The sequence below is a fragment of the Aegilops tauschii genome, chromosome 1 (assembly GCF_002575655.3).
Source record: "Aegilops tauschii subsp. strangulata cultivar AL8/78 chromosome 1, Aet v6.0, whole genome shotgun sequence".
NCBI classification, from domain to species: Eukaryota; Viridiplantae; Streptophyta; class Magnoliopsida; order Poales; family Poaceae; genus Aegilops; species Aegilops tauschii.
In genome coordinates, this window is record NC_053035.3 from 212705879 (window position 1) to 212716870 (window position 10992).

Sequence of the window (10992 nt, forward strand, 5' to 3'; positions counted from 1 at the left end):
TTCTTTGTGGGACAGAAAACCCTCACCACTCAATTCAAAAAAGAAAAAAGAAAACCCACACCAACCCCATGTTACAAAAACCCTCACCCCAGCCCGCCACCCCCTCCAGTACCCATTTACACCTGCACAAGCTCCTCCGCGTCTATGCATGACACCGCCTATCGCGGCAGCAACCACTTAGCTCGACGCCTGCCGCTGTCGCCAAGCTGCCGGCAAAGCCCACCGCATTTCACCATTTCCGCTTGCCGCCGCCTGTCGCCATCGACTTTCTCGACGCTCCTTGCGGTCGACCGAGCTCCGCCCGGTTGGGGAATCTGCCGTGCCGAGGGTTTTTTCTCATGGACAACAAGGTAACTAATTTAATAAGATATTATCTAATGCTGGCTCATCGATATCTCATTGTCCCATACGCAGAAAGGGTCAAAGCGCGGATCTTTACCAATGAGATATGTACCTAAAAGCACCAAGTTAATATTAGAAGCTAAACAGCAATTGCACAATGATGTAGTACAACACTCTTTTATAATATCTTATAACATCCAATATACTCACATATTAGATGAATTAACATCTTATATTATGGGCCGGAAGGAGTTATTGCATTCTTACAAATTATCGGCTGATTAACTGCTGTTGTATCCATGGGTTAGAGTTAGTTTGAGCTAGTTCGGGCTCAAATAGCCCTAAAGTATATCCAAACACGAGGGCTAGTTTGAGCTAGTTGCATCTAACCCACCCAAAAAAACTATCCAACCCAAGAGGTGCTAATTGGAGCTAGTTCTCCTAGTGCATTTATTGTCAATCTAATCCTGTCATCAAAACACCTCTTTGGATGGATTTAGTTCGGGGTTATTCATGAGCTAGAAACTAACTCTAACCTCTAGCTAAGTTGAGTATCCAAACAGGGTTGTGTTGTTGTTGTTGTTGCTGCTGCATTTCTACGTATATCTAGACATCATCAGAACATTAAGGTAACACTCTTCCTTGTTGCTATGTAGAGGATTGCATATTTAGACATTAAGTACGGTGCATGTTGCTATGTAACCTCAGATATATTACATATGGCCCTAGTTAACCTAACAATAAATGGGTTACAGATATATTCAGTTAAAAGTCCAATTCACTGATTAGTCCCTTATCAGCCCCCGGCCTATATGGTACCAGCTACCGATATCCTGATACGTGAGTATATATAAGCCATGGGATGAACCTAACCTCGATGGAGAACAGCAGTCGTTCCCAAAATTGTCATGTGTAGGTACATCGAGAGGCATGTTAAGCACAACAGGCTAAACATCAACCAAATATATCCATGGCAGACAAAATAATCTCCAAAAGATAGCTTCCGTGTGCAGGTTTAAGCACGCTAGTAAAGCAAAACAAGTGGAAAGGTGTGTTAACTGCGACAGGCCTAACATTTAACAACAAGCAAACATAGTCATTCAAACTTGTATTGTGCCGGTCTAAGTACACTGGTTATTGTTAAATAAAAATGGAAAGGCGTGTTAACTACAAGATGCAGCAACCAAATGTAGTCATTTGTAGTGGTATTGTTTAAACAGGTATTGATGAAATTGAACTGCACAGTTCATACTTGCACATATAGAACATCACGTTGTGAATAACTAGAATAAACAAGGCATACTACGAACAACCAAAGATAGCATTTGAAACTGGACATATGCTAACTACAAACAACCGAACAATATAAAAACTTTAAAAGAGGCATATGCTAGCTATAACAGGCTTAACAGCAAGCAAATATATGCATTCCTATCGGTATGTTTAAAACTGGATTGATGAAATGTACTGTATAGTAAATAATTGCACATATCACATTGTGAACAACTGAAATAAACAAGACATACTACAAACAACCAAATATAGCAATTAAAAGCGGACATATTCTCACTACACTACAAAAGGGACTCGACAAAACAAATCATGGGTTCCCCCCCGTGAAGAGGCACGGCAAAACAAATCATGGTTTTCCTCACTTTCCACAAATGGGCTCGTTCCCATAGGAAGAGCATGGACCCTGGACGCGCTCCATGTTGTCGCAGACGGGCTCCTTCCCCTTGGATTGGCACGGCTGTAGGGTGCCCTCCCTGATGTCGCAGATGGGCTCTTTCCCCTTGGAAGAGCCGGAGAGGGTGCCCTCCTCGTGGTCACCGTCGATGAGGTCTGACTTGGAAGCTGTGGATCCCAAGCCAGTGTCACAGAACATGTCCTTCAGAAATGACAAAAGGGGCTCGATGGCGATGTAGGATGGCATATTCTTGATAGTGAGCGAGAGGAGATCAGCGGCGGGGCCATGGATGATATCGACGGCGGTTGAACCCGAGGGGTTGGGGGTGGGCCACTTAACCTGTGACATAGCCCGCCTCAGGTCGTTGCTGTCGACGACCTCGATGTCATGGCTGGCGTCTGCGACATACCCACATACTCTAGCCCGCTGATTGAGTGCCTGTGGCCAGTAATGGTCGTCATCTTCCTTGGCGACGTCGGGCGAAGAGACCGTGATACACCACTTTTTGGGCCAGTCGCTCCTTGAGCTCCACGGGAAGCGTAGCCGGGCTTAGGCTGCGATGCTCTAGAGTGGGGGATGGGGATCTGCAGGAAAGGGGCGTTTGGCAGGCGTCGGCTAAGAAACTCAGTGCGGCCTGAGTATGGAGATCGGTGGGTAAGCTACACGGGCAAACCGGCAGATGTTGACAATGGAGGCCTTGCGGCGGAGACTGTGACCTTGCTAGGGTTTTGAGCGAGGAAGGGGGTGTGTGTACGCGCGCGCGCCTGAGGAGGTTTTGGTGTGTGTGTGTGTGTGTGTGTGTGTGTGTGTGTGTGTGTGGAGGGGGCAGTGGTGTGTTTGAGGAAATGACGCGGATACTAAAAATTTTACTACGTGGGAGTCAAACGCGGGATCTAAATGCCAGGGCTATTGAAAATTAGGATGATGGCGCATTGCACATGGTCCGGAGATAACAACCGTAGGTTATGAAACAGAAAAACCGTCGAGGCGGGCATATGTTTTCGAGGGATGCAGGCGGGATTAGGAACAAGAAACATCACACACGGTCGAAACATTATAACCGTGTGTTATCAAACAGAAAAAAGCTGCAGACGGGTAGATATTTTTGAGAAGGCAAGCCTTGTGGAGGCCAATGTACTGTGCGGATGTGTGTGACAAGGGCACCGGCGTGGCACACAGTTAGTGTGAGTCAAAATTTGGCACAAATTACAAAGGGGACCAATAAACCAGGACGAAAGTAGTACGTCAATCACACACGGTTCCCGAAATTGGAACCGTGTGCAATGACTTTCATTTTGCCTGTTGCGTCAATCACACACGGTTGGCTCTAGCAAATCGTTGCCTCCGAAATTCTTTGTGGGACAGAAAACCCTCACCACTCAATTCAAAAAAGAAAAAAGAAAACCCACACCAACCCCATGTTACAAAAACCCTCACCCCCGCCCGCCACCCCCTCCAGTCCCCATTTACACCTGCACAAGCTCCTCCGCGTCTATGCATGACACCGCCTATCGCGGCAGCAACCACTTAGCTCGACGCCTGCCGCTGTCGCCAAGCTGCCGGCAAAGCCCACCGCATTTCACCATTTCCGCTTGCCGCCGCCTATCGCCATCGACTTTCTCGACGCTCCTTGCGGTCGACCCAGCTCCGCCCGGTTGGGGAATCTGCCGTACTGAGGGTTCTTTCTCATGGACAACAAGGTAACTAATTTAATGAGATATTATCTCATCTCTTATCCTAGTTCATCTGCCTCCTTCATCACCCGACCAAAATCACTGTGAATTCATTTTTATTCGAGTTGATTTGAGGGTTTTCTTTCATTCATAGAGTGTATAGTGCGCGGACACATCAGGACTTTGCGGCCTCCGCCGGACATCCATGGAGTTCCATCTCATCATACCAGATGACTTGAGGATGCGCATGATATGTTCAATCTCACCCTAAATTGGTTGGCATGGCCTACTTTCCTGAACATATACTAAATATTGCTACATTTGGATAAAAGGTGCCACATGCACCATATACGTCAAAGGGGATTTTTTTTCTCTCTTCTTTCTATATTAGGCAAATTAATGATGTATTGTTCTTTCGATTACTCTCATATTTCCATGACATCACTACAAAAAAAATACACTTCCGTGATGATACGTGTTTGTCACAGTAGGTCGCGTTTTTTGTCATGCATGTACATCCATGACAAATTTATTACAGAATCAAGATAGTCATACCTGTGCGGTCGTAGAAGTGTTCCGTGACATTACCAAAATTATCATCACGGAAGTGTCCACTTCCATGACAATAAATCACGCGTCACAGAAGTGCTTTCGTCAAGGGTGACCGACACATGGCATCCACCGTAACGGAACGTCGTTAAGCTATCGGGTCGGGTTTTGGATCCGATAACCCGTTAACAGCCACGACCAATGGGGATTTTCCACGTGTAAAATCATCATTGGCTGGAGGAAACACGTGTCGGCTCATCGTTGGGACAGATGTCATCCACTCATTGGACAGAAGGCGCCTATGATACATCGACACGTGGCACGGCCCATCAAGTTTAAATGGGCCGGCCCAACTAAAGGCCCACAAGATTTTGCGGACCATAATGGGCCGGCCCAGCTAAAGGCCCACGAGATTTTGTGGACCATAATGGGCTGGCCCAGCTAAAGGCCCACAAGATTTCGCGGGCCATAATGGGCCGGCCCAGGTAAAGGCCCACAAGATTTTTGTGTGCCATAATGGGCCGGTCCAGGTAAAGGCCCACAAAATTCTTGCGGATCATAATGGGCCAGCCCAGCTAAAGGCCCATGAGATTTCGCCGACACTAATGGGCCGGCCTAGCTGTAGGCCCACAAGATTTTGAGGACCCTAGTAGGCCGGCCCATTAACTGGCTGCCATGTTTTGGGCCAAATGTCGGCCCATATTTGATCTGGTCCATTAATGGCCTGCCATGTTCCGGGCCTAATAATGGCCCATATGAGATCCGACCCGTTAAAAGCCTCCCACGTTCTGGGCCAAATCACGGCCCAGATCAGGTCTGGCCCTTTAAGAGGCTTTGGCCTCAATTATGGCCCATATCAGATTGGGCCCGTTAACTGGACGCTATGCTTTTCGGCCCACTTGTTAAAGGCCCATTTAGTAATTCGGCCTGATATTAGTTTTGGCCTGTTAAGGGCCCGTTTAACATTTCGTCCCTATATTAATTTCGGCCTGTTAAAAGCCTGTGATATAGTTGGGCCTAACTACGGCCCGGTTTGCATCCGGCCTGCTCGCAGCCGATATGTGATTGGGCCAAACAAGGTCCGAGACAATTTTGGCCTGTTAAAAGCCCATGATTTGATTCGCACAATCATGGGCCGGGGTCCATTTCGGGCTGCTGCCGGCCCGTGAGTTGTTCGGCACGTTTCAGGCCCAACCTACTTCTCAGCCTCCTAAAAGCCCATTGAGTTTTCTTGCGAAAAGTGGGTCGGGGTTACTCGGCCTATTAAAGGCCCGAATCTACTATTGAGCTAGTTTGACGAGGCCCATGATGCGGATCATACATCGTGATTGCATGACGGCCCGATTATGTACCGTAATTTTACGGTTTGGCCGGTTTACTGCGAAGATAGGATATATATACAGTAAAATAACTGCAGCATCGTGAATAAGAAAAAACCTAGACTGTACAATAAAGAAATTATGGCATATTACATCCATTGGGCATCAAAGTTCGCCACTATGATAATAAAGCACAAGCAGACAGCAGATTACATACACTGGGCATCAAAGATCGCCACCAGTGCAAATAAACACGCCGACAAAATAATATACAAAACCGACAGCACTTCAATAGAGTTCAAGAAAGGTTAGCCCTGCTGGCGAGCTGCAGCGCAACCACCTGAGCAAGATGATGAGACTGCGCTTGTTCAACACTTATATCTTCCTCACTCTGAAAGATAAACAAGCAGACAGATGACAGGTTTTGCACATAAAAGTATCAGTGCTGACAATTCATCACATTTCTTACTGACGAATAAAGTGACACAGTTTAAAATTGCATTAACACAATATGGTATTGTTCAGGTCAAGACATGGTAGGAAATGACATTGTGAAGGAGTTGGCAACTTCACGACACCACTGGATTACAGATCAAGAACTCATAAGTATCAATGGTTAGTGTGCTGTCAATTTGTCCCATTTCAGATTGGCAAATAAAGAGACGGTTTAAATAATAGTAGAATGATATGACATTGTTCATAGTTAAGACATTGCAGAATATGACATTGTGTCGTAGTGGGTAGGTTCACCACACCACTGGATTACGGATGAAGAACAGAAGCATACATGCAGTGCAAAAGAAGATCACTTGCTCTGTATAGTTTAATTTACATGGTATGAAGAAGGAACTTGGTTGTACAACTGAAAACTTAAATTGAGAAGGACAAACTTTTGTTTATGAACTACATAATAAACTTTAAACATGCAATTTGATGCAAACACCAAAAATAAACAGCTGTTGCAGTCATGCCTAACCAAATATACACAACAAAGTTTGAAGGCTTGAGAAGGACAAACTTACATTACTGGTGAAGACAGGCTCTATAAAGCCCTTGTCCATGCTGATGGGGGGGGGCAATTCAAGAAGTTTACCACAGAATCTTCTTCATAAGCATTGCCTTTATTCTATATTTTGTTAAGAGTAAATATAGATGTGATAATATACGAAAAAATGGAGAATATTTAAGATAAGATGAAGAGTGATGCTACATAACCAAGTAGCTATAAATGTATGTGCAGTGATACACGCAAAAGGCACAGCCAAGAGCAATGCACAGCTAAACTTCTTCAGTACCAACCTTATGGTAAGAGTAAATATAGATCTGATGTGTAGAAAATGGAGGGCAAAGGAAAATAAGCTGCAGAGTGATGGTACATGAACAACTACCTGTCAATATAAGTACACTGATAAAGGACAGCATGTACTTACAAGAACAATGCAGAGCTAAAAAAATCATTGACATTGGATATATTCTACACTAATGTAACCATTCATACAGATCAGATAATTTGGAGCGAACAATTGATAAGCAAGCTATCATGCATACTGCTGTCACATAATGAACAAGGTATGTATGCAAGTACAGTGATACAGGACAACAGGTACTAACAAGAGCAAAGCAGCGGGCAGCATATTTGCGATATCCTGTCGTTCTTTTCAAACCGGAATTCTTCTTCGAGCAGATTTCCTGCAAAAAAAGGTCCGTAAGGCACATGCGGAAAAGTAGAAGTTCAAATTGTCATTTGATTTCATAGATAGTACCTCATCCTGGGAACGAGATCAGTGCATAACAAGGTTTTTCCATTCAATGTCTTCTAAATTTAGCACAGGAGACTTCACCGGAAATTCGTTTATAGACTTGCCATCAAAGTGTGATTTCCTCAGGTAACACCGATACTGCTGCAATGCTTCCTTGAAAAGCACAAGCAAGCTTTGCTCGTCATGACTATCCAGATTGACCCTCGCTTAGTTACAACAATGTAATGTAAATCATTGATGTGTTTGATCAGCAGAAAACAGGAAAATAATAACCATGAATAATAGCACTTACACGTAAGTTGGACAGGAAGATGTGAAAATGGTGTTTGTCTTCACTATAATCTTCCCATGATGGGAATATATGCACGTAGTCCCTAACAACATTGAAAGCATTGTCTTCTAAACTGGGAATAAATGGAATGGGGTTCCAATCTGCAGGAATTGGCCATCTCTGTAGTTGGGATAGGTCTTCGGCCGGTGGACTTGCTGTACTTTTTGCTGGAGTGGGATTTTTCTGTGGTACAGCTGGTGCTATGGCAAATGAAATCAGTATACCTTTTGCTAGAGTGCAGTCCTGTGTGGTGGGGCTAGTGGTGTGGCCAGTGAAGTATGGGTACAGTCTGCTGGAGTCGGTCCTACGTTTAGTGTCACTGGTTGTACAGCCAATATAAGTGGGGCGCTGTCTGATTTCTCCGGCACCACCACGTTTTTCAAGGACTTTGCTGGTCAGGTTCGGCAATCACCCTCTTCCTTTTTGATGTCTGATGCACAAGAACAGCATTTGAGTGGAAAAACATGGTATGATGATAGATGGAATATGTATTGATAATGGATGGGCATGGCATCTCGAGTTATATGATGAGTAAACTAAGCAGATGGCGGTGCAACAAAGTAGAAGAAATGCAAGGCAACATATGCAAGATACGCGCAATCAATAAAACCTTGCCAAATTAGAACAGGCACCTTGATGGGTGAACAGGATAGGCCATCTGCCTTTGACTCCTCGAGGTTAGAATAGTCATTAGGATGATATTATGAACAAGAATCAACAGGTGGGGAGCGTATGAGTTTCATTGCTTCCAGAATGGCACTCAATGCCTTGGTGCTAATTTTGTAAGTCATTGCAGTGTTCCACAATATTCTTCTGATGCGCGGATTTTAATATTCACTGTAATTGCGTATAATATCTGAGAACCATGAAAACATAAATAGTTGTGAGATTATCTTTGTAATGCAGATGATATTCTAATATAGGGGCGCCCCTGTAAACACTTGTGTGCTATCACTGGATTCTGATGAGAGAGCTCATGTGTGCTGTAATATGGTGTGTGTATTTATATAATCTGGCACAAGTACACACAAAAATAGGCTCCAGAAGTAAGGATAGCTGGCAGATGATAGGTTCATAATATACTATATAGAGAGTTTATTGCCAAACCATGATAACAAGACCACACAACAACTAGGCAGATCATAGTGTACATAACAGGGGTACACCATAACCACGATATATAAATCGGGAAAGTGGAACTGGCTTGAAAATACGGTGTTGTATTGCCGCTAGTAATTAAAAGCCTATCGATCACGTACAGGTCAGCTCTATCAGCTGTTGACTGCAGATGTCCCTGCGCCCCTTCCTAACAAGGAACATACTGTACGTACTAAATACAGAATAAATAAAGAGGAACATGTTAAAGAACAGAAGAGGAAGCATATTCTTGAGGTTCCGCTTCATTGCATACAATGTTGGTTGCCCACTCATGATGAATCACAGCGCCCAAAGAAATGCAATTCCATGCTGTCTCTCTATATGTGGCAATTTTGAACAAGAGTCATTAGGATCATATTCTGAACAAGAATCAACAGGGTGGGAGCGTATGAGTTTCATTGCATCCAGAATGGCACTCAATGCCTTGGTGCCAATTTTGTAAGTCATTGCAGTGTTTAGCTTCAAGAGTGGACTGCTGCTAGTGCGACACAAAGCAGCTACACAGATCATAGTGTAGATAGAACGGGGAAAACCGTAAGCATCAGAGTAAAATCAGAAAAGTGGAACTTGCTGGAATATATGTGCTAGTATTGCCGGTACGGCTAGAAAGGCTTCGGATACCAGCTCTCTTCAAGTGAAGGTGCGGTACTATTAATATCAGAGTTACTCTCAAAGGCGACACAGCTCCCCGCCTTTCCTTGCTATTCTTATAGGATTCAAGTGGGCAGGCCACTACAAATCCTATTCCTATGTTTACAAGAGCCTACGAATCAAAGAGGCTCAAAGTGTCCATCACAACCGACCGTATAGACCTCTACACTGCAAATGTCCCTGCTCATCTTCAGTACAAGGAACATACTGTACTACTATCATACTACCTTCGTTCCAAAATATAAGTCTTGGTAGAGATTTCCACTATGGATCACATACAGATGTATCCAGATACATTTTAGAGTGTAGATTCACTCATTTTGCTCCATATGTAGTCCATGGTGGAATCTATACAAAAACTTGTATTTAGGAACGGACAGAGTACATATTAAAGAAGAACGGAAGAGGAACATGGTAAAGAAGAGCAAGCAGATTTTGGATAATAAAATGTTGGTTGCGCAGTGCCCACACATGATGAACCAGAGCGCATTAAGAATGCAACTCCCAGCTGTCTCTCGACCATTTCAGGCGGTTGGATGAAGATCCTACGTCTCCTAACCCATCTTATTCCTCGTCTCTGATTCTTCCCATACACAACACCGCACGGGCTGCCGGCCGGACCACCGGCCCCCGCCGCCTGTGTTCCTCCGCCACCCCCACCCCCACCCCCGCCCCAACCCCCACCTGCGTCGAGTTTTCTTCGTTCGGCGAGGCCCCACAACCACCCGAGCCCCTTCGTTCGCACCGGCGAACTCCGGCGAGCTCTGAAAAATCGACTGACCCAATTTTGAAATTTAGTCTACTGTGATTTAACTAGTGTGGAATATAAAAGGGGAAAACCATAACCATTGGGAGTATAGTGTTGAGCGTGCCATGGCGGATCTGAAGGTGCAAACCGGACAAAGGCAACTTTGCAACCAAGACAAGAAATCAGAGTAAAGCAGTGGCGATCTATTTTCTTACTGCGATAAATAAGTTGAGCAGATATGAAAGAGTACCGCCTCTGGTGCGGCGCCGTGTACGCATCTGCTGAGAATTTGACAGTGTTGCGGTAGCGATGGCTGTCGGCGGCGTGGAAGCAGATCTAGGAGGGTAGCCGGTGGCGGCGGGGCACGGTGGACGAGACGGTCGTGGGAGCGGCGCCGGCAAGGTGGACGACGGCGGGGATGAAGCGAGAGGACGGGATGCAAGGATCCCGGTCCGAAGCCATGGATGAGAGAGGTCGATCTCTTGTAATGGACGGCGGCGTCGGGGTACCAGCTCCGGCATGGTGGAGGAGGACGGCGGTGGATGGGGTGGCGGACGGCGGCGGACGGAGGAGGGTGGGGTGGAGAGGGTGTTTTGGCACCCACGGAGTACGAATGGGGAAAAGGGAGGTAGAGAGGAAGGGGGGAACCATGTATTCAGGGCGCGCTTGTCTCAAATGCGAGGAAATTTACAAACTTAGCCCCCGTTTCAAATTTCTACTACATCACAGCAACATTAGTCGGTTGGGGATAGGACGGTAATCTCGCATACACCG